Here is a 22,032-nt window from a genome sequence, read left to right as displayed (position 1 = left end):
ACAGACCTGTAATTTCTTTAAGAGGCTCCTCTGTCCTCCACTTGTTACCTGTATTAATGGCACCTGTTTGAACTTGTTATCAGTATAAAAAAGACTGTCCACAACCTCAAACAGTCACACTACAAACTCCACTATGGCCAAGACCAAAGAGCTGTCAAAGGACACCAGAAACAAAATTGTAGACCTGCACCAAGCTGGGAAGACTGAATCTGCAATAGGTAAGCAGCTTGGTTTGAAGAAATCAAATCAGTTTGCCCCACTGTAGATAAAAAAATATTTTATTTAACAATATCACCATGCTCTATTAAATCAGACATGTCAATAAAAGAAAGTGAAAACAAGCCTTCTTGTGTGCAATTGTCTTCTGTCATTACCAGTTGGTCATCCACTCCCCTGCTGCCACCTGACACCGGGGAAGCTCTGGTCGGGGGACTGTACCTATTGTTCTGGAGGAGGGCTTGGTGGGTGACTCCTTAGGTTGGCTCAAAGTGATCTCACGGTCTTCATGCTATGTGGTCTTCTAATAGCTCTGCCCTCCCCAATTGCTTGATGTCAGACCACTACAGTGTCAGATCCCATGCATACCTGGTAAAATAATATTTAAAATACAATCACTAATTATCCTCATGTACTCCAATAGCGGTCAGTGTGTCTACACCTGGTATCAACAAGTTTATTTGGACTGAACAACACTGACACAATTTGTTTTAGATTATGACTAGTACAGTCTTATCTGGTCATAATCAAAACCAAATATTCATGACCAATGTCACTGGCTGGAACCACAATGTAATCATGGGACAAATTATTGCCAAGTTTAAAAAAGGGCTAAAGTCCCTCTATGCCTGGTGCTAACTTGCTTCCTCTGTCCTGATCTTGTCCACATTCAAATTGTGGCCACATTTTCAGATGATTAAAATACGCATCCTGCCCACCTTCGGAGGTAGTCAGGCATGCATTGAGTCTGGATATCTTCCAAGCGTAGACCGATCTGGACAGTAAAACATTTAAATCATGATCCCGCCCTCTAAAATCATTAGCCCCGTTTACACCTTGCGCTAACACGTAGGTTTTGTGATTTGCTCAATATGAGCCATTTGCCATCTGTTAATTTATTTATTTATTTATTTAAAGACCATATTAATGCCATAAGTCAATGGTGCTACCTGTCAATGATTTTAGAGGCCATTATAATGATTTTAAATGGTTTGACCATCCAGATCCGTCTACACTTGTAAGATATCCAGACACAAAACGGGTACCCGACTACCTCCGGAGGCTGCATGTTAGCACCAGGTAGCTTATAAAATGGGGTTATTGATAGGTGGCATCACTAGCCCCATTTATACCTGGTTCAAACATGCATCTGTTGTCCTGAGCTGGTACACATTCTGTTGTGCCCACATTTCCACAGGTGTGGAGGATCAAAAGAAGCATTGTGATCTGATTGGGATTAGATCTTCCTGACCACCTCCGGAGGTAGTCGAAGGCACATCCTGTATGGATATCCTTGAAGCGTAAACTAATCCTGACAACGAAAGCGTAGAAATTTTGCAGACGTCACGGTTGTCCCACCATCTCAAAAAAATAAAATAACTGGACACTTGAATTAAGATCATAGAAGAGGAAGCGATACATCCCACTCACTAATTTTTCTGTTTCAATGTTAGTCAATAAGTAGCCCAGACCAGCTGCTATAGCATTAGTGCCTATGGGAGAGCCACACCCTTAAAGGAAATCTCCACCCAAAAACTATTAGTCTATTGTTGACAAAAATAACATTTGGCTTTTCAGTAATCAAGTTGTCAAGATATGTTACTTTTCAAAATACAGATATCATCCCTCTATGATGCATCATACAGGGATGATTTCTGTATTTTGAAATCAAGCAATGCAGATGTAGAAGCACGGTGGCTAGGAAAAACTCCCTAGAAAGGCAGGAACCTAGGAAGCGACCTAGAAAGGGACCAAGCTCTGTGGGGAGGCCAGTCCTATTCTGGCTGTGCCGGGTGGAGATAAGAGTACATGGCTATTAAGGCCAGATCGTTCAAATGTTCTTAGATGTCCAGCAGGGTCAAATAATAATCACAGTGGTTGTAGAGGGTGCAGCAGGTCAGCACCTCAGGAGTAAATGTCAGTTGGCTTTTCATAGACGATCATTCAGAGGTCGATACAGCAGGTGCGGTAGAGAGGGAGGGGGTCGAAAACAGCAGGTTGGGGACAAGGTAGCACATCTGATGAACGGTGGGGCAATATAACCACACCCACTTTGCCACAGTACAGCCCCCACACCACTAGAGGGATATCAGACTACCAACTTACTTCCCTGAGACAAGGCTGAGTACAGCCCACAAAGATCTCCTCCACCTCACGAGCCAGAGGGGGTGCAAAACCAGACAGGAATATCATGTTTGTGACTCAACCCACTCAAGTCAAATATAGCGGGGGAAAAGCATGGCACGACGTGACGCACCCCGCCTAGGGACGGCATGCACTAGTAAGCCAGTGACTCAGCCCCCATAATAGGGTCAGAGGCAGAGACAGCAAGGGTGGTTCATCACTCCATTGCCTTGCCATTCACCTTCGCACCCGTGCCAGACTACACTGAATCATTGGACCTACTGAAGAGATGAGTCTTCAGTAAAGACTTGGTGCTCTATAGGGGAAAGCCCTGTCTCCAGGAGTTTGCTTAGAAATTCTAGGGACAATGAGGTCGGGCATAGATGTTGGGATTAGGCCTGGCTCGCAGTCTACTTTCCAATTCATGCCAAAGGTGTTCGATGAGGATAGGTTCTGTGCAGGCCAGTCAAGTTCTTCCACACCGATATCAACAAGCCATTTCTGTACGGACCTCGCTTTTGTGCACAGGGGAATTGTCATGCTGAAACAGGAAAGGGTATTCCCCAAGCTGTTGCCACAAAGTTGCAAGTACAGAATCATCTAGAATGTCATTGTATGCTGTAGTGTTAAGATTTCCCTTCACTGGAACGAATGGGTTTAACCCAAACATGAAAAACAGCCCCACACTATTATTCCTCCACAAAAACTTTTACAGTTGGCACCATGCATTTGGGCAGGTAGAGTTCTCCTGGCATCCGGCAAAACCAGAGTCGTCCGTTGGACTGCCAGATGGTGAAGTGCGATTCATCCCACCAGAGAATGCGTTTCCACTGCTCCAGAGTCCAATTGGCGGCGAGCTTTACACCACTCCAGCCGCCGCTTGGCATTGCCCATGGGGATTCTAGGCTAGCGTGTTGCTGCTTGGCCATGGAAACCCATTTCATGAAGCTCCTGAAGAACAGTTAGTGCTGACGATGCTTCCACAGGCAGTTTGGAACTCAGTAGTGAGTGTTGCAACTGAGCACTGAAGCTCACGTCGGCACTCGGCGATCCCGTTCTGTGAGTTTGTGTGGCCTACCACTTCGCGGCTGAGCCGTTATTTCTCCTAGTCGTTTCCACTTCACAATAACAGCACTTACAGTTGACCGGGGAAGGTCTAGCAGGGCAGAAATGAGACAAACTGACTTGTTGGAAAGGTGGAATCCTATGACGGTGCCACGTTGAAAGTCACAGCTCTTCAGTAAGGCCATTCCACTGCCAATGTGTGTCTATGGAGATCGTATATAAAACTGAGCACACAGCCATACAATACCAGACTGTTTGGACACCTACTCATTCAAAGGTTCTTCTTTATTTTTATTATTTTCTACATTGTATAATAATAGTGAAGACATCAAAACTTTGAAATAACACATATGGAATCATGTAGTAACCAGAAAAAGTGTTAGATCTAAAATCTTTCAAAAGTAGCCACCCGTTGCCTTGACAGCTTTGCACACTCTTGGCATTCTCTCAGCCAGCTTCACCTGGAATGCTTTTCCAACAGTCTTGAAAGGACTTGTTGGCTGCTTTTCCTTCACTCTGCGGTCCAACTAGTCACAAACCATCTCAATTGGGTTGAGCTAGGGTGATTGTGGAGGCCAGGGCATCTGATACAGCACTCCGTCACTCTCCTTCTTGGTCAAATAGCCCTTACACAGCCTGGAGCTGTTGGTTCATTGTCCTGTTGAAAGACAACTGATGGTCCCACTAAGCGCAAACCAGATGGCATGGCATATCGCTGCAGAATGCTGTGGTAACCATGTTGGTAAAGTGTGATTGGATTCTAAATAAAATCACTGATTGTCACCAGCAAATGTCACCACCCCCCCTCCATGCTTCACGGTGGGAACTACACGTGGAGATCCGTTCACCTACTCTGCGTCTGCAAAGCTGTCATCACGGCAAAGGGTGGCTACTTTGAAGAATCTAAAATATATTTATTTATTTAACAGTTTTTAATTACTACATGATTCCATATGTGTTATTTCATAGTTTTGATGTCTTCACTGTTATTATACAATGTAGAAAATAGTAAAAAGAAAGAAATCCTGGAATGAGTAGGTGTGTCAACTTTTGACTGGTACTGTCAGCGGCTGAAATAGCAGAATCCACTCATTTGAAGGGGTGTGCACATACTTGTGTGTGTATTGCTTAAATCACTTATCAATAATTTGAAGGAAACTAAACCATGGTCGTTGACCTAGCATGCCGCTTTTTCCCCCTTTGGTTCTGTTTAGCCCTTTACTAAAAGGTAATTTACAATACTTTATTAAAATAATATAAAAGCCAACGTAAACATCCATGTGTAAAGCCAACATATGCAAACATTCATGTGTAAAGATCAACCCTTTCCAGACCTGTTTGTATAAATGTGTTGCACAATTTGAAGATGCACTTTGTAGCATACTCGGTAATTTAACAGGTTTCTGTTTTAACTGTGTGAGCTAAGGCTAAGTCAGTGGCGGCCCCTAAATTTGCTGAATACCCAGAGCGTGAAGTGGTTGAAGTTGTCATCCATGCAGAATGAAAGAAATATGATGCCAAGTTCTTGAACAACCGGTAGTTTCTTTGAGAAGATAGATAAAGCGATATGTGCATTTGAACAACAGCATAAATACAACCATTTCACTTTTGCATGCCAAAACCGAATGGCCACTGCTGTACATGCAGCCACTGCTTTGAACAGATTATACTCTGTAGAACGAGCAGCCAGCTCGCGTATGAACGAGTGCACCAGGGAGAACGCAACAAGCATGCAGATGTGATAAGTAAACACATTATCTAACTGGGAATAGCTAGCTAACAATGTCAAAAGCATGATGCGCTAGCCAGTCATTCTGAAATAATTTCATGTTTGAGTTAGTCAGATATTTGTTTAGAAAGACTTGAAATTGGCATGGGAACTAACTAGCAAGCAATCTGCTTAATGTAGATAACTGGTTAATTTGACCAACAACAAATTATGATGCAAAAATGTACCTAATTATTTGTTTTAGTATACAACATGTCACCCTGTCACCTACAGTAGAAGCTGATTAATTAACAACATGGTGGGGAAACAATAAGCCAACGTCATGGTTCTCTCCTACCAGATTCACAAGGTTCTAGCTAGTGTATCCCTCTGTCCTTCGACTACAGTTGGATGTAGATGTCCGGTTTATCAGGTCCCATGACCTTTATTATTATTATTAAGTTAATTACAATTAGCACCATCTGTACCTGATCGAGCAGATCTAATCTCAAGAAAGTAAGCAAGCAAGTCTGGCACTAGATACATATTGGGAGGGAGACGAGAGCAGACCCAGAAGTTCTGACTGAACGTACATTTGAGCACCCCAGGACGGTCCATTTACTTTGTGCTGTTATAATTTATGCAGTTCCCCCTCATAGCAAATATCTGGCAAAACAATCCAAGCAATGTTGGCATGGCCTATGCGCCCATGGAGGCAGAGCTGAAGGGCAGTCACTGAGGGGCAGAGTAATATTTGTATTTATTAGAAATCCTCATTAGCTGCTGCCACTGTTTCTGGGGTCCAAACACATTAAGGCTTACATTTACATTACACATAAAACAAAAGATAACGGTACATCATTACACCACTAGATATCTACAATACAACATGTACAATACCAGTCCCTCCAGGATTCCGTGATCGCATAATTCAATGCAAAAAAAATATATATATCAACCAATCAGCAGCCTGTATTTCAAACATAAGGAAGTGGATGGCTGCAAATATTCTACTTTTAAACTCGGACAAAACAGAGATGCTAGTTCTAGGTCCCAAGAAACAAAGATATCTTCTGTTGAATTTGACAATTAATCTTGATGGTTGTACAGTCGTCTCAAATAAAGCTGAAAGACCTCAGCATTACTCGGGACCTTGATCTCTCTATTGACAAACATATCAAGACTGTTTCAAGGACTGCTTTTTTCCATCTCCGTAACATTGCAAAAATCTGAAACTTTCTGTTCAAAAATAATGCTGAAAATGTATTAATGCTTTTGTCACTTCTAGGTTAGACTACTGAAATGGTCTACTTTCCGGCTACCCGGATAAAGCACTAAATAAACTGCTAGAATCTTGACTACAACCAAAAAATGTGATCATAAAACTCCAGTGCTAGCCTCCCTACACTGGCTTCTTGTTAAGGCTAAGGCTGATTAAGGTTTTACTGCTAACCTACAAAGCATTACATGGGCTTGCTCCTACCTATCTTTGTGATTTGGTCCTGCCGTACATACCTACACATACGCTACGGTCACAAGGCACAGGCCTCCTAACTGTCCCTAGAATTTCTAAGCAAACAGCTGGAGGCAGGACTTTCTCCTATAGAGCTCCATTTTTATGGAATGGTCTGCCTACCAATGTGAGAGACGCAGACTTGGTCTCAACTTTTAAGTCTTTATTGAAGACTCATCTCTTCAGTAGGACCTATGATTGAGTGTAGTCTGGCCCAGGAGTGTGAAGGTGAACGGAAAGGCAATGGAGCTTCGAACCACCCTTGTTGTCTCTGCCTGGCTGGTTCCTCTCTCTCTCCACTGGGATTCTCTGCCTCTAACCCTATTACAGGGGCTGAGTCACTGGCTTACTGGTGCTCTTCCATGCTGTCCCTAGGAGGGGTGCGTCACTTGAGTGGGTTGAGTCACTGACATGATCTTCCTGTCTGGGTTGGCGCTCCCCCCTTGGGTTGTGCCGTTGCGGAGATCTTTGTGGGCTATACTCGGCCTTGTCTCAGGATACCTTCCTGAGACAAGGCCGAGTATAGCCCACAAAGATCTCCGCAACGGTGGTTGATGGTTGGTGGTTGAAGATATTCCTCTAGTGGTGTGGGGGCTGTGCTTTGGCAAAGTGGGTAGGGTTATATCCTGCCTGTTTGGCCCTGTCCGGGGGTATCGTCGGACATGGCCTCAGTGTCTCCCGACCCCTCCTGTCACAGCCTCCAGTATTTATGCTGCAGTAGTTTGTGTCGGGGGGCTAGGGTCAGTCTGTTATGTCTGGAGTATTTCTCCTGTCTTATCCAGTGTTCTGTGTGAATTTAAGTATGCTCTCTCTAATTCTCTCTCTGAGGACCTGAGCCCTAGGACCATGCCTCAGGACTGCCTGGCCTGATGACTCCTTGCTGTCCCCAGTCCACCTGGCCGTGTTGCTGCTCCAGTTTCAACTGTTCTCACCTGTTCACTGGACGTGCTACCTGTCCCAGACCTGCTGTTTTCAACTCTCTAGAGACAACAGGAGCGGTAGAGATACTCTGAATGATCGGCTATGAAAAGCCAACTGACATTTACTCCTGAGGTGCTGACCTGTTGCACCCTCTACAACCACTGTGATTATTATTTGACCCTGCTGGACATCCATGAACATCTTGGCCATATTCTGTTCTCCACCCGGCACAGCCAGAAGAGGACTGGCCTCATAGCCTCTTCATAGCCTGGTTCCTCTAGGTTCCTTCCTAGGTTCTGGCCTTTCTAGGGAGTTTTTCCTAGCCACCGTGCTTCTACACCTGCATTGATTGCTGTTTGGGGTTTTAGGCTGGGTTTCTGTACAGCACTTTCAGATATCAGCTGATGCTTTATAAATAAATGTGATATTATGCAAGAGCTCACAATTTTGACCAATCCCCATACTTTTAGCGCATAAAAGGGTCCAATCAAAAGCAGGTTTGTAATTTTGACCAATTACTGCACTGTTACCGTGGAAAATGGCCCAATCCAACCACTCGTCAACAGTGTTTTTCCCCCTGCCCTGTCAGCGTATTCAAGTGCGAATATGATGGGTGATTGTTGAAGGCTGACAATGAACAGAAATCAATCTCATTTGTCAACAAAAATGACAGCTAACGACCATGCGAAACAATTTCCAAATGTTTTTGGAAACTAGAGAAAGTCGATAAATCAACAGTCACTTCGATTCAGCAAATCATATGAAAATGTCTGAACAGTTCCCACAGCAGCGGCAGATCACCATGACTGAAGTGGTAGCAGGGAAGACTGGTAAGTGCTGAAAGAATCAAGGTGAGTGGCGTTTTACTCAAACTTTTACTCCGCTAACTTAGTAGGGTGGTCGGCACTCTGCTCTCCTCAGTATAACTATGGAGAGCGCTGCTCAAAGCACTGAGTGCAATTTGTCAGCTTTGCCATTTTAAAAACTCTGTAAAACTTAACACAGATCATGGAGAGTAAGATGGCGGGGGAGCAGAAGGCAGACGTTTTACATTCCCCCAACCAATTGTGTTTTTTCTCGTTTATCTGCGTCGTTTGTAACAAAAAAAATTACTCGTTGTACATAATGTTGCCGCTACTATCTCTTATGACCGAAAATAACTTCTAGACATCAGGACTGCGATTACTCACCACGGACTAGTAGAATCCTTTTTCTTCTTTCACGACGCTGAAGGCGGATGATATACAACTCCCTCAGGAACAGGCCCCGACCCCAGTGGTCTGCGTGACAGAGAAAGAGAGGCCGGAGAGCAGGCTGCCTTCTGAGAAGTCGGAGGCAATCGAATAAACCCCCACTTCCCTCAATTCTGCTAGCAAACGTGTAATATTTGGACAATAAAATGGACAAGTTACTGGAAAGATTAAACTACCAACGGGACATTAAAAACTGTAATATCTTATGCTTCATGGAGTCGTGCCTGAACGACGACAATATCAACATACTGGTCATACGATGTACCGGCAGGATAGAACAGCGGCGTCTGGTAAGGGGTGGCGGTCTATGTATTTTTGTAAACAACAGCTGGTGCACGATATCTAAGGAAGTCTCTAGCTATTGCTCGCCTGAGGTAGAGTTTCTCATGATAAGCTGTAGACCACACTACCTACCAAGAGAATTATCGTCTGTATTCTTTGTAGCGGTTTTACATACCACCACAGTCAGAGGCTGGCACTAAGATCGAATGAGCTGTATTCCGCCATAAGCAAAGAAAACACTCACCCAGATGCAGCGTTGATGACGCTCCTAGTAGCCGGGGACTTTAATGCAGGGAAACTTAAATCCATTTGACCAAATTTCTATCAGCATGTACAACCAGAGGGAAAATAACTCTGGACCACCTATACTCCACACACAGAGATGCAAACAAAGCTCTCCCTCCATTTGTCAAATCTGACAATAATTATATCCTCCTGATTCCTGCTTACAAGCAAAAATTAAAGCAGGAAGCTTAGGAAAGTAGGAAAGCAGGAAAGTAGCATATTACGCCCATTCTTAAAAGGTAGATTCAACTAAATTACATTGCCACGTGCAGCACCGAAGACATTGAGATGAGTGAGATTAAAGACTGTGCTCACACTGTAATCTGCGATGTTCACCTCACGTTGTTCACAAGGTGCACCAGTGCAATTTTAAAATGTCATTTAACTAGGCAAGTCAGTTAAGAACAAATTATTATGTACAATGACGGCCTACCCCGGACGACGGTGGGCCAACTGTGCGCACCCTATGGGACTCCCAATCACGGCCGGTTGTCATATAGCCCGGGTTCGAACCCGGGTCTGTAGTAACGCCTCTAGCACTGCAATGCAGTGCCTTAGACCTCTGTGCCACTGTCCTATTGACTTATTGATGCAATATGTCGCTTAAAGTAAGTAAATGAATATACGTTTTAAAGAACCTCATAATTTGCATACAGGGAGGTACCAGGAAAACTGGTCACAATCCAGACACAGTGGACGAATAAGCAACCTATTTTATGTGTAGATGCATGTCTGAAAATGTGGGCACAATCAGAATGGGGACAAAATCAGGACAAAGGAAACATGTTAAAACCAGGTTTAAATTGAGCTTAAGACATTAGGAACCATGCTTTGATAATGAGTAACCTTGCCTGAGACCTGAAGACGTGCATTAGCTCCTCGAGTGAATGCCTAAGCTTTACCTCTGCGAGCTACAAGTCTTGAGGCAGACAGGAGATTCAAACTCAGCCAGTCACGTCAGAGTTTGTGACTGGACATACATTTTTTTTTTAGCGTGCAGTTGTTTGTCAGTCCAACCCAAAGGGATCCAACATTTTGATAGAGTCAGATGTTACTACGATGCTACATCGACATTTATACCTATACCCTCTTGCGTCGGGATATGAAATCCCTAAAGATTGGAGTGGCCACATCCCACTGACACTGACTGACAACAATTCAACTACAGATCTGACTGCAGTCCGCGTGGGACTTGACCCCACAACCTTAAATCTGTCAGTCTAGGTAGGTCCTATGCCAAGAGTTCTAAACCTCTTTCGAGAACACTTAGGTCTACAGCAAATTATTCAGATAAAATATCCTAACAAAGTCATGCAGCTTCAGAATAAGTCACTGCATGTTGCTATATAGAATGCAATCTGTGGCTTTTGACAACTCCTGCTGCTCTCTATGCTGCCCTCTTGTGAAAGACAATTGGTGGACCAAATTTCTCCTCAAAGCAACTCACCCTCACAACTAATCAAAACATAAGGCTAAAGAAGACCTTTCCCTAGACTGTATATTATGCTCATTATAAGGAAGCTGGTGAAATCAATGTGTTTATAGTTGAACATTTGTGGCTGCACTATAGCCAACTTGAAAGCCATTTAGAGTAACCTAACTTGCGAGAAATATCATAGCTAACCTTACAGCACAGTAGCAAATAGTCTTTAAGGTTGAAAGCGAGCAGATCTATGCATTCAGGAGTATGCTTCATGAACACTATGCTACATGATAAAGGTGTACACTAGATGCCTATACAAAAAAGTTTTACCCTATGCAAGCGACCCCCACGAGATACTATGTGTCCATGTTCCCGTTAGTTGTGTTTCTAGGCAGAAAATGCTGGTTGACATTCCAAGGAGTGATGTTTCCCTGCTGCAATGACGTTTCACAGGTGGCTAGCTAATTCACGTGTCAACAAACAAGACGTCACACGGAGCCCCAAAGTGATTGGCTCTGAAATCGCAGTTGCTATGCGGGTTTATTGAATGGAAATGGGTACGTTCGAGGTGATACATTTTGTCTGCCTTTCCAAGTATGTGCATTATGAGGATACAACTGTCTGACTTGCGCCTGCATATCGGATGCATGAACTTCACAAAAACCATGTGATCGACGGCGATGCAGTTTTTGATGAAGCCCACTCACCACGTTACATCCATGAACGTTGAATTTTGGGCGGTATCAGGTCTGTCTTTGCCACTAACGATTCGCTGTTACCTATGCTATGACGCTGATGAAGTTGTCTCACGCACCTGCCGCACGAGCGCAGACACACTTCCCCAAGCTCTGGACAGTGCTGGTCATAAAAACGCTAGCTAGCTGATGGGTGAAGACAATGTTCTTCCCCAAAAACGACGATCTGTTTCCGTAGCTATAATTAGCTAGCTAGGTGTCATCTAAAATACCACTAATTTATAAGACAGTTCTTATTTGATTAATGGTGGTCGGATCCACCTATGTGAATAAAGGCTTAGACAAGTGGAATTTGCTGTTCGCCTTCAAAGTAAACGTCTCTCAATGAAAGTGATGCAAATGAATACAAATAGTTGAATCATGACAGAATGGAATAGATCATGCTAAACGAGGATGGAATGTTCTTATAAAGTCAACAAAATACAATCATTTATTTAAAAAAAAATCTGAAAACACACTGGATTTATTAGACTTTAGAATTGCGTTGTGGGGCATACTTATTTCACTGTACAGCCTTACCTATGGATTGTGGATCAATGACAAGTGGTATCAATCTACGCAGTGACACCCAGAGAATAGTAGCGTCGTAGCTCTTATTACGGGACTCTAAAAACGCTGAATTGAGTCACATTTATTGTTCCAGTCAACCTACTATATATGTATTGAACACTATTCCAGAGGGAAAACAATACAGCCTGATAACTCTGAGGACTTTGGGGAAAAAAAGCACTTGGGTACTGAGTAGACTGATACCCCATTTTAATTGATCCCCAATCCTTAGGTAAGGCTGTACAGTGGAATGTGAATGTCAATACGCACAATAGGCTGACTTTAGGGAAGTGATTTCCCACAGTCAAAGTCCCACAATAATCAAATTGTAATGGTCACATACACATATTTAGCAGATGTTATTGCCGGTGTAGCAAAATGCTTGAAAATAAGAGCTAATATTTGCGTAAACTCTACACAGTTGTGTTCTGTGGGTATTACCGAGTAGACTGATACCCCATTTCAATGCTCCACATTCCAATACTCTAACCTTGTTTAACATTATCTAGTCTAAATATGGCATGATTCCACCAATTGTAACCTTCTGTATCAATTTCAAAGAGTGACTTATTTTGAAGGCAACACGCAATTTCTGCTATTGTGGCTAGTTTCACAGCACATAACCTGTTCCGGTCAAGCCATACTAGCCAGATGAAGCTAGCTGGCTGCTTATAAGGTTAGTTTTGAGTAACAGGGTTAAGTAGCTGGCTAGCTAGTAATTTCAACAGGAGAACAAGCAAGTGGCTATCTAGTTAATACTTACTCACATTGAGGAATCAATCATTGTTAAGAATATTGAAAATGACTGTCATTTTTACTGGTCATTGTTTTCAGGCGGGTTGCATTGGTGCTAGCAATGTACCAAGCTAAAGCTAGCTAGAGATATGTTATTAGCAACTTCTGGGGTATCGAAGATATTTGCAAACATTTTTGATCCTGATCTAATTGAAAATGCTGACAAACATTTTCCCATTCGGTCAAACAAATAATGCCGTATTGTACAGCTTTGACAGTGATCGTAATGGTGGCGCTTGGCTTGTACGTGCAAATGCAATACAATACAATTCTTTAATAGAATTGTATTATTTGACGTGTCAAATGTAATACTTATTTGACGCACCAAATAGTGTTATTTGACGTGAATCTTTGACACGTAAAGACCCAATCGGCGTTCCATACTATTTCGCCCCCAAAAATAGACATCCCATGTGTTTAGTCCATCACTTTTAGTCCAAACTTAGCCAAAGATCAGCCTGACCTCTAGCTTGCTGTATTGAAAACAAGAGATACACGAAAATAACCATATATTGCATAGCCTATATTGATTAAATTAAGGGGACTTCATGGAAATATCCACAATATCTATATTTTTTGTTGACATTTAACTTGTCAGATGTCAGACATAGGCAGAATATTACTGAAAACGGCCTGTTGGGTGCATAACTGAATTTATAACATTTGGAATTCGGTATTTTTTCCAAACTACCATTTGGATTCACTGACCTGCTTAGGGTGTCAGCTTCTCATATCAGGTAAATATTGCACCATCCACTGCACCATGAAAATGTGTCTACTGCAGCATGAATGACATTTTAAAAATAGGGAATAAAAAACATTGAAATAATTTAATGCATTTCATTACTATTGTTTTAATGTGTTTAATGTGAATCCATTTATTGCTCTTGAATCGCATCGCCTGCATATGATTCCAAATCTGCCAGCTGAGAAACACATTCTCATTCCGCTAAGGATCTCTGTCTACCAGCAGGAAAACTACTTTTTTCATTTGATCCTCTTTGTGTTTCGTAGGTATGGGTGTCATGGCAACAAAATCAATGAACGTTATCGCCCATAACCTAAATTAAGAGCGATTTGAGGTAACTGGAGCTGGTCATCGTGAGTTAATAATTTAAGAGCATAAACTACATTTTGTTCACATGTAGAAGTGAGGGCGTCTTTTTATCAATTAACATGCACTTAGAGTCGTGATATTTTGTATTTGTACTCATGAATGTTACACTGTATGATACCTACTTTTTTGCCTGGGGGGGTTAAATCGTCGTGGGAAAGGAGGGTGACATTTGTCCGAGCAATTACGTGCCCTGTCAAAGCTAAGAAGCTAGCTAGCTCGACATAAGAAAATGCCCTAACATAAGGCCTATTTTTTTTCGTGATTACTTCAAACTGCGGCAAGCAGCTGGGACATGTGGTAATATTATGAAACGGGGATACACAGCGGATGCAATTAACTAGTTAACAGAAAAAAATGTGTTAAATTGCATGTGTCCAGCCAAATAAGAAGGGCTTAATATGGCGCTGAAGAGGAATGTGGTTGGCTAGCTAAATGTACCTACTGTTGTCACGCACTTTTCTGAAATGATACATTTGATTACTGCACCATTTGTATTAGATTGTCAGTCAAACATGTTTTAAGCAAGCGAAATGATTAACTGGGTCCACATTGTTTAATCTTTCACCCCCTCTGTGTACATGTGTCTGAGCACCCTCAGTGACCAAGTTAAACTAGAGCTGTGCGTTCTTACCAGAGTTTTGTTATTGCTGAGTGACAGCCGTAATAACTAGCAAGTGATAGTCATACCAGTGGCATAACTTAACTTTCATGGTAGGATAATGTCAACAGAACAGTTTTTATATATTGCCATGCTTTTGTCCATTTTTTCTCCCCCCACAGATCAGCATGGTGTTGGTGAACTGTTAAACAAGGTATGTCATTTCACAATTGGGTTTTGCATAGCTTTTTTTGAATTCCAAAAAGCTATATTTTTGGCGGGGGTCTTTCCCTTTCAGGATGATCCGATATTTATGTAGATAAGAAAAGAACGATAAGTGTTCATACAGGGGGGAATTATTCCATTTGGTTACAGTGCCTTCAGAAAGCATTCAGACCTTTTTCCACTTTGTTACATTACAGCTCTATTCTAAAATTCATTAAATAAAACATTTCCTCAGCAATCTACATACAATACCCAATAATGACAAAGCGCAAACAGGTTTTTATAAATGTTTAAAATTTATTAAAAATAAAACATACCTTACTTGCATAAGTATTCAGACCCTCGACACTCGAAATTGAGCTCCGGTGCATCCTGTTTGATTGATCATACTTGATGTTTCTACAACTTGACTGGAGACCACCTGGGGTAAATTCATTTGATTAGACATGATTTGGAAAGGTACACACCTGTCTATATAAAGGTCCCACAGTTGACAGTGCATGTCAGAGCAAAAACCAAGCCATGAGGTCGAAGGAATTGTCTGTAGAGCACCAAGAGAGGATTGTTTCGAGGCACTGATCTGGGGAAGGGCACCAAAAAAATGTATGCAGCATTGAAGGTCCCAAAGAACAGTGGGCTCCATCATATTTAAATGGAAGAAGTTTGGAACCATCAAGACTGTTCCTAGAGCTAGCCGCCCAGCCAAACTGATAAATCGGGGGAGAAGGGTCTTGGTCAGGGAGGTGACAAGGAAACCCATAGTGTCTGAATACTTGTGTAGTGTGATATTTCAGTTTATTTGTAATGAATTAGCAGACATTTGATAAAAACCAGTTTTTGCTCAGTCAATATGGGGTTGATGGGGGGGGGGGGGATAAGAATAAGGCCTAAACTTAACAAATTTGGAAAAAGTCAAGGGGTCTGAATACTTTCTGAAGGCACTGTATATTTCACTGACAAGCTCTAAACGTTGCCATTATACTTGTTTGATTGTTGGGGAGAAAGTACTTAATTGTATTTTATAAACATTCTTGACAGCGCTGGAGAGAACCTGTCAGGCTGAGGTTTACATCCATGCAGAATATATAAATTATTGAATGCAGTATAGTACATTCTGATTACAGGTCTATTTATGGTTAACTTTAACTAGTCTTCAAACATGTATTGTGTCACTCAGTCACTGTTACCTGATGGAAAAGACTGCTCCCTGACATTTGTGACCCATGCCCTGGGGAAGGCTTGTTCAGGGACACAGTGGTCATTAAGGCTGTGTTCAACGTGTGTTGTCCTGCATTGATTGTCAACTGCAACACTTCCATTCATCAGAGAGTTACATAATTGTCTCTTTCTGCAGGGTTAGTGTTTGAAGTCTTCAACTTCATTCCCAGACTCATGTTTTGAGGATTATTCTGGGCTACCTGGCTCAGACAGGGAGAGTCCACTACTTATACAGGTGAGTGTACAACAAAGTCTTTAGTGTTGTGATGATATGTGCATTTATTTATGCGTGTGTCTAGGTGCTGCTGTCGCTGTGCCAGGCCTGGGCCGCCATGCTCTGCTGCGGTGTGTGTGGCTGAGTGATGCAGCGCTACGCTCAGGTACAGTATTGTCACACGATGAGAGCTGTTCACTCTACTTTGACCTGTCCGCCTCTGGGTTGTATTCATAAAAATCCCCCCCCCCCCCCCAAAAAAAAGCCTATGAACACTGAGCGTTTTGTTATAGGAAGTGTCCATGTAGTCCCACCTTGAAGTCAGTTTTCTTCTGTTTGGTGCTTAATAATCACAACCCTCGTGTCCTTTCTCCTGTCAGAGCTGCTGCAGTTCATGCTGGGAGGGATGCAGAGCCTCCTAGACAGCAGCATAGTGTGTGAGGGGCATGGTGGTGGGGGAGTGTCTCCGCTCCTGCAATGACATCAACAGAGCCAAGCTCAAAATCAAGGTACAGTGTGGCACCTTACCCAAGGTTTTGGGTGCATCTCAATAGTCTGAGGTGGCTCACTGTCACTATTCTGTTCTCTGCTCATACTGATCTGAATGGACAGGTGAAAACAAATACCATAATGCTTTCACCTATCTGCTGTTCAGATCAGTGCAAATTAAAGAAAGGAGAAGATGGAGGAAGCCACTGGAGACTGTTGAGGCGCACCCCTACAATAACTGCCTTGTTATGAGTCCTGTGTAGGACACGGAAGGATGTGTTCAGTGTTTCTTTTCCTCAGCATGAGGGGACCAAGGAGCTGCTCTCACTGATGAATCAACTGTCTAATGAAGAAACAGATTTGACCTTGAGGAAGATCCAAGGGCAGACTGTACCCTCTCAGGCAATACCAACCCAGGTTGCTTCTGTGGCCCAGAAATCAGGAGCGGACCCAGACTCAAGCTGGATAGGTAAGAGAGGGCATTATCATAATCAAACCTATAACACAATACCGCTTGTTATACACTACATTTATTAACAATGTTGTCTGTGAAACTGAAGTTGTATCTATCATTGAAATCATTACAACTTAATGAATCTTCCCACGGGCACTTAAGCATGGTGTTGAACTCACCAGCTTGTAGTCCTAAAAAATGGAAATGAGTTACCTCTGGTTTGTTCAGCCATTCCTGTGGGGAAAGAATAGGGTTTTGGGGTAAATGCCAAAAATAAGGTCTGAGGTCAACACAGGTTTAGGAGATCTTATACGTTTTGTTCTATGAGATAGTCAGTCACCTTTATGAATTGAAGCCTTTGTGCGTCTTATGATTACATAAATGCTTCAATATTCACAGTGATGTTGGCTGAAAGATTATCATAACAAAACATAAGATTTCCTAAGCCTGTGTTTACCACCAAACTTATTTTCTGCATTTATACAAAAACGCCATTAATTTCCCCATAGAGTGGAGTTAGAGCCTACAAAAAGACGCCATTTCTATCTCTGTAGTGTTGTATTAACTAGGCTCTATCCTGTGTGTATGAACCAGTGATGAGTCGCTCACTCCCTATGATATATCCCTACGGGCAGGGCCGTTATTGGCAGGCCTTAGGGGGCCTGGCCCGCCCTACTGTACCTCCTTGCCCGTCCAAATAAAATACTGATAATTTAAAGTGCCTTCGGAAAGTATTCAGACCCCTTGAATTTTCCCACATTTTGTTACAGCCTTATTAAAAAAAATATTAAATTGTTTCTCCCTCCCACCCCCCTCAATCTACACACAATACCCCATAATGGCACAGGAAAAAAAGGGTTCAAATTCTTTGCAAATTTATTTTTAAAAAACTATTACATTTACATAATAATTCCGACCTTTTACTCAGTACTTTGTTTGAAGCACTTTTGGCAGCGATTATAGCATCGAGTCTTCTTGTGAATGCTTTGTCAGGTTGTATGGGGAGCATTGCTGGACATCTATTTTCAGTTCTCTCCAGAGATGGGTTCCATTCCGGGCTCTGGCTGGGCCACTCAAGGACATTGAGACTTGTCTCGATGCCACTCCTGCGTTGTCTTCGTTGGACTCCAATCAAGTTGTAGGAACATCAAGGAGGATCATTGGAAACAGGATGCACCAGAGCTCAATTTCAAGTCTCATAGCAAAGGGTCTGAATACTTATGTAAATAAAGTATGCCCTTTATTTTTTATAGAATTTGCAAAAATGTCTAAACCCGTTTTCGCTATGTGTAGATTGAAGACTTATTTAATACATTTTAGAAGAATAAGGCTAACGTAACAATGTGGTAAAACGTCAAGGGGTCTGAATCCTTTCTGAATGCACTGTATGTACCCAGGAAACAGCCACCTTACCTTATGTCCAGGGCCAGCTCCTTGTTGATCTCTTGGTAAGCCAGTCCAAGCGGACTATTATTTGTTCAGATGATGACGAAACATAAATATGTTGACAAGGGCATGCCCAAACAAAACCAACAGCTATTCCAGCTGGGACTGATGATCACCCTAATTGGCTGCAGCTGATGTGCTTATAAAGGCTAAGCTCAGCACCTAGATCCAGTTGCTGCCATCTGGGGATAGAGTGTGGAAGTGTATCCTGGATAGTATCTTAACACGAACATCAAAAACCCATATTCACCTCTATCTACTTTCTTGAATTTTCCTAACTTTTATATTTTTCCCCCCTATTTCTTTTCCATAAAACGTCCTTAATTATCTGAAGAGACAAAATATGGACACTATAAGCACTAGTGATGTTACTTTTGATACTGGAGCTCCAAGGCATGCATCAAAACATTGAAGTAGTGTGGCGATGCGTGTATCACTTTATCAGAAGTATGTCTTTATTTTATATATATTTTTAAATGTAACCTTTGTTTACCTAGGCAAGTCAATTAAGAACATATTCTTATTTACAATGACGGCCTACATCGGCCAAACCCGGACAACGCTGGGCCAATTGTGAGCCGCCCTATGGGACTCCCAATCACGCCCGGTTGTGATACAGCCTGGATTCGAACAAGGGTGTCTGTAGTGACGCCTCTAGCACTGCGATACAGTGCCTTAGACCACTGCGCCACTCAGGAGTCCCCAATGATGTCCGAAGCTTTGTTTGATCATGTGCTTTTTCAAATCGTGCGAGATCCCACTGGTTATGGTGGTTTCTTCGATTCCAAGCTGCTTTCAAACACCGACCTCTACTGGACACCGTACTTACAAATATGTGACTCACCACATGGATTCGGTCTTACGTAGCGAAATTAGAATTTCAGTTTTTTACATTGGATAAAAGTAGAGACTCAGAGCTATATCATACACTGCATTTGAGGTACAATGGGAACATTATTCTGCTTTGAAAGTTGATAAACTTGTAAAATCACTTTTGAGAAAATGGCAATTTAGTGTTTCGGTGAGAGAGCACTTCTTTGTCTACACCCGTTCAACATTGTTCACACCCTCTTAAGCTTTAGCCCCACCCATCTCCTTGCATTCAGAGCACACACTTGACTCTCTGGCCGATGATTTGTTTACCTCTGGATAACATGAAAACAGCTCTGCTGGCAACAGTTTCATTATGCTTTTTTGCAGACTTTTACTGACACCGGCCATATTCAACAGGTGTTGTACACTAGACATGTAGCTAGGCTACCTAGATAAACAATTAACCTAGCAAGGTAAACAACATGTAAGATCGCACACATCACGTCACGCCACCTAACGTTAGCTAGGGAGCCAGCCAGCTAACACTAGCTAACAGTACACTTTAGCTTGACATGAAACCACTTTCTAAATAATGCCATATATTCCATTTTTTTTTTTTTAAATAGTCAACTTAAAGGGAAGAATGATGTAAGATGCAAACCTGGTATTCCAACTGATTATAGGCTACTAAAGCCAACAACTTACTGCTGCGCCATGGAGTTTTGCTGAAAAAGTGGAGAGAAAAAAATGTATATCTGATCAATTATTGCTTACCAGCAGATAATGAAGCTCTGAGTAATGAACCGTTTTTGGCAGAATTTGGTGACAGCACTGAAGCCCTCAGAAAGCCTTGGTTTCCAATCACTAATAAACACTAGCGCTGCAGTTACACAACCTGACTACAGAAACACTCAACTCTGAGATAAAGCCATTCTGAAAAACCAAAACCATCAAATTCTACACTCAGGTAATTTGTTCCTGCCAAAAGTCTCTGACTTGAACAAACCAAGGGACAACCTGTAACCCCTCTGATTCTAAACAAAGAGCCTGACTTCCTTCACTAGGCCCATGGTCACAAGCAACAAGCTCCATCTGATATGTAAGCAACAATGTGAGACTTGGAGCAGCCACCACCAGGGACAAGTGAATATCGACCACAACTTCAGCACACTCACATGTTCCACTAACATCTCTTTGTTTCAGCCCTAAGCACTCACTGGAGGGGCACAGTTAGCCATAGCTGCTTCACTTTGACTTTCAGAGAACCTAATGAGACCCATCTCACTTCCCCTGAGCCTCAGTGTTAATCACACCAGCATTACCAACAGGGAAAATGGATAGGATAGGACAGGATATGCATATTATTGGTAGATTTGGATAGAAAACACTGAAGTTTATAAAACTGTTTGAATGATGTCTGTGAGTATAACAGAACTTATTTGGCAGGCGAAACCCCGAGGACAAACCAACCAGGATTTTCTTTCTTTTGAGGTCACTCTCTTTTCAATGGGGTTTCAATGGGAATCTAGAATTCTAAGGCAGTTGCTTACAGTTCCTATCACTTCCACTGGATGTCAACAGTCTTTAGAAATTGGTTGATGTTTTTCCTTTGAGAAATTAAGAAGTATACATAGACTTTTGATTGTCTTTATTAAGACATCCTCTAAATCAAATTTCAGCCAGCCTGAACTGCCTGCCTGCCCTCCCAACCCCCACCAGTCATGTCAATAACTCAACTCACCCAACACAATTTCCTTCTCAGTTCACACCTTTAAAAAAGTCATTCCCAAGGGAAAGGTTTGGAAACAAAAACAAAATCCCACTGACCTGTTCACCGGATGTGCTACCTTGTCCCAGTCCTGCTGTTTTGGACCCTCTCTGCCGCACCTGCTGTCTCTAACGCTGAATGATCGGCTATGAAAAGCCAACTGACATTTACTCCTAAGGTGCTGACCTGCTGCACCCTCTACAACCACTGTGATTATTATTATCTGACCCTGCAGGTTACCTATGAACGTTTGAACATCTTGGTCCCATGTTTTGTTATAGTCTCCACCCGGCACAGCCAGAAGAGGACTGACCACACCTCCGAGCCAGGTTCCTCTCTAGGTTTCTTCCTAGGTTCTGGCCTTTCTAGGGAGTTTTTCCTAGCCACCGTGCTTCTATATCTGCATTGCTTGCCGTTTGGGCTTTTAGGCTGGGTTTCTGTACAGCACTTTGTGACATCGGCTGATGTAAAAAGGGCTTTATGAATAAATTTGATTGATTTGATTGACTTACACCTCAAATATACATTAACACACAGAAACAGCAAATCCTCCATATAATTAATCTCATAGGACTAATAATACTGTAGAGCTGTTTTAACTTGCACACAATACAGCTGGGTCGCCCCGTACTGTCTCTAGGTGTCCACCACCCTGCAGCACCCCAACCCAACACACCCCACTCAGCTTTAGGATCTTAATGAAGCATTTATTATTGGTTTCGGGTGTGTTAGGCCAAGGCCAGAGTGACAACCCACAGGAGAGAAGTCCGCCAGGGCCAGGACTGAGCAGCCAGGGATTGC

The 22,032-nt window shown here is 42.5% G+C and overlaps 1 long non-coding RNA gene across 4 annotated transcripts; it reads left to right on the top strand.

Moving 5' to 3' along the window:
* The first annotated feature begins 12,706 nt into the window (after nt 1-12,706).
* Nucleotides 12,707-16,680, top strand: LOC118940420 (uncharacterized). Of its 4 annotated transcripts, none has more exons than XR_016487847.1 (6): nt 12,721-12,770; nt 13,904-13,971; nt 14,787-14,818; nt 16,184-16,282; nt 16,347-16,427; nt 16,642-16,680. It is a non-coding gene; the product is annotated as an uncharacterized LOC118940420 (long non-coding RNA). The 4 variants fall into 4 exon arrangements; XR_016487850.1 differs by having other exon boundaries at nt 13,904-13,990; XR_016487848.1 differs by lacking the exon at nt 12,721-12,770 and adding an exon at nt 13,543-13,626.
* Nucleotides 16,681-22,032: the final 5,352 nt, after the last annotated feature.

Source organism: Oncorhynchus mykiss, chromosome 17 (assembly GCF_057628025.1).
Source record: "Oncorhynchus mykiss isolate SJ-2025 chromosome 17, ASM5762802v1, whole genome shotgun sequence".
Taxonomy (NCBI): domain Eukaryota; kingdom Metazoa; phylum Chordata; class Actinopteri; order Salmoniformes; family Salmonidae; genus Oncorhynchus; species Oncorhynchus mykiss.
This window is presented reverse-complemented; position numbering and strand designations above follow the sequence as displayed.